The sequence below is a fragment of the Centroberyx gerrardi genome, chromosome 12 (assembly GCF_048128805.1).
Source record: "Centroberyx gerrardi isolate f3 chromosome 12, fCenGer3.hap1.cur.20231027, whole genome shotgun sequence".
In the NCBI taxonomy this organism is placed as follows: Eukaryota; Metazoa; Chordata; class Actinopteri; order Beryciformes; family Berycidae; genus Centroberyx; species Centroberyx gerrardi.
The window spans coordinates 32,274,768-32,277,267 of record NC_136008.1 but is presented as its reverse complement, the minus strand read 5'-3'; positions in this window follow the sequence as shown (position 1 = coordinate 32,277,267).

Sequence of the window (2,500 nt, the reverse complement as noted above, 5' to 3'; positions counted from 1 at the left end):
TCCAAATTGGGGTAAAAGTGAGGTGGAGGGCCCCCTGGAGGTAGGGGGCCGATAGCAGGTGTGTGTGGCCGAAGCAGGTGCTCTAAATTGGGTAAAAGGGAGGTGGAGAGCCGCCTGGAGATAGAGGGCCGCTCCCCGGTGTGTGTGGCCGAAGCAGGGGCTTTAAATCGGGTAAAAGGGAGGTGGAGAGCCGCCTGGAGATAGGGGGCCGCTCCCAGGTGTGTGTGGCCGAAGCAGGGGCTTTAAATCGGGTAAAAGGGAGGTGGAGAGCCGCCTGGAGATAGGGGCCCGCTCCCAGGTGTGTGTGGCCGAAGCAGGGGCTTTAAATCGGGTAAAAGGGAGGTGGAGAGCCGCCTGGAGATAGGGGCCCGCTCCCAGGTGTGTGTGGCCGAAGCAGGGGCTCTAAATTGGGTTAAAAGTGAAGTGGAGAGCCGCCTGGAGATAGGGGCCCGCTCCCAGGTGTGTGTGGCCGAAGCAGGGGCTTTAAATCGGGTAAAAGGGAGGTGGAGAGCCGCCTGGAGATAGGGGCCCGCTCCCAGGTGTGTGTGGCCGAAGCAGGGGCTTTAAATCGGGTAAAAGGGAGGTGGAGAGCCGCCTGGAGATAGGGGGCCGCTCCCAGGTGTGTGTGGCCGAAGCAGGGGCTTTAAATCGGGTAAAAGGGAGGTGGAGAGCCGCCTGGAGATAGGGGCCCGCTCCCAGGTGTGTGTGGCCGAAGCAGGGGCTTTAAATCGGGTAAAAGGGAGGTGGAGAGCCGCCTGGAGATAGGGGCCCGCTCCCAGGTGTGTGTGGCCGAAGCAGGGGCTCTAAATTGGGTTAAAAGTGAAGTGGAGAGCCGCCTGGAGATAGGGGCCCGCTCCCAGGTGTGTGTGGCCGAAGCAGGGGCTTTAAATCGGGTAAAAGGGAGGTGGAGAGCCGCCTGGAGATAGGGGCCCGCTCCCAGGTGTGTGTGGCCGAAGCAGGGGCTTTAAATCGGGTAAAAGGGAGGTGGAGAGCCGCCTGGAGATAGGGGGCCGCTCCCAGGTGTGTGTGGCCGAAGCAGGGGCTTTAAATCGGGTAAAAGGGAGGTGGAGAGCCGCCTGGAGATAGGGGCCCGCTCCCAGGTGTGTGTGGCCGAAGCAGGGGCTTTAAATCGGGTAAAAGGGAGGTGGAGAGCCGCCTGGAGATAGGGGCCCGCTCCCAGGTGTGTGTGGCCGAAGCAGGGGCTCTAAATTGGGTTAAAAGTGAAGTGGAGAGCCGCCTGGAGATAGGGGCCCGCTCCCAGGTGTGTGTGGCCGAAGCAGGGGCTTTAAATCGGGTAAAAGGGAGGTGGAGAGCCGCCTGGAGATAGGGGCCCGCTCCCAGGTGTGTGTGGCCGAAGCAGGGGCTTTAAATCGGGTAAAAGGGAGGTGGAGAGCCGCCTGGAGATAGGGGGCCGCTCCCAGGTGTGTGTGGCCGAAGCAGGGGCTTTAAATCGGGTAAAAGGGAGGTGGAGAGCCGCCTGGAGATAGGGGCCCGCTCCCAGGTGTGTGTGGCCGAAGCAGGGGCTTTAAATCGGGTAAAAGGGAGGTGGAGAGCCGCCTGGAGATAGGGGCCCGCTCCCAGGTGTGTGTGGCCGAAGCAGGGGCTCTAAATTGGGTTAAAAGTGAAGTGGAGAGCCGCCTGGAGATAGGGGCCCGCTCCCAGGTGTGTGTGGCCGAAGCAGGGGCTTTAAATCGGGTAAAAGGGAGGTGGAGAGCCGCCTGGAGATAGGGGCCCGCTCCCAGGTGTGTGTGGCCGAAGCAGGGGCTTTAAATCGGGTAAAAGGGAGGTGGAGAGCCGCCTGGAGATAGGGGGCCGCTCCCAGGTGTGTGTGGCCGAAGCAGGGGCTTTAAATCGGGTAAAAGGGAGGTGGAGAGCCGCCTGGAGATAGGGGCCCGCTCCCAGGTGTGTGTGGCCGAAGCAGGGGCTTTAAATCGGGTAAAAGGGAGGTGGAGAGCCGCCTGGAGATAGGGGCCCGCTCCCAGGTGTGTGTGGCCGAAGCAGGGGCTCTAAATTGGGTTAAAAGTGAAGTGGAGAGCCGCCTGGAGATAGGGGCCCGCTCCCAGGTGTGTGTGGCCGAAGCAGGGGCTTTAAATCGGGTAAAAGGGAGGTGGAGAGCCGCCTGGAGATAGGGGCCCGCTCCCAGGTGTGTGTGGCCGAAGCAGGGGCTTTAAATCGGGTAAAAGGGAGGTGGAGAGCCGCCTGGAGATAGGGGGCCGCTCCCAGGTGTGTGTGGCCGAAGCAGGGGCTTTAAATCGGGTAAAAGGGAGGTGGAGAGCCGCCTGGAGATAGGGGCCCGCTCCCAGGTGTGTGTGGCCGAAGCAGGGGCTTTAAATCGGGTAAAAGGGAGGTGGAGAGCCGCCTGGAGATAGGGGCCCGCTCCCAGGTGTGTGTGGCCGAAGCAGGGGCTCTAAATTGGGTTAAAAGTGAAGTGGAGAGCCGCCTGGAGATAGGGGCCCGCTCCCAGGTGTGTGTGGCCGAAGCAGGGGCTTTAAATCGGGTA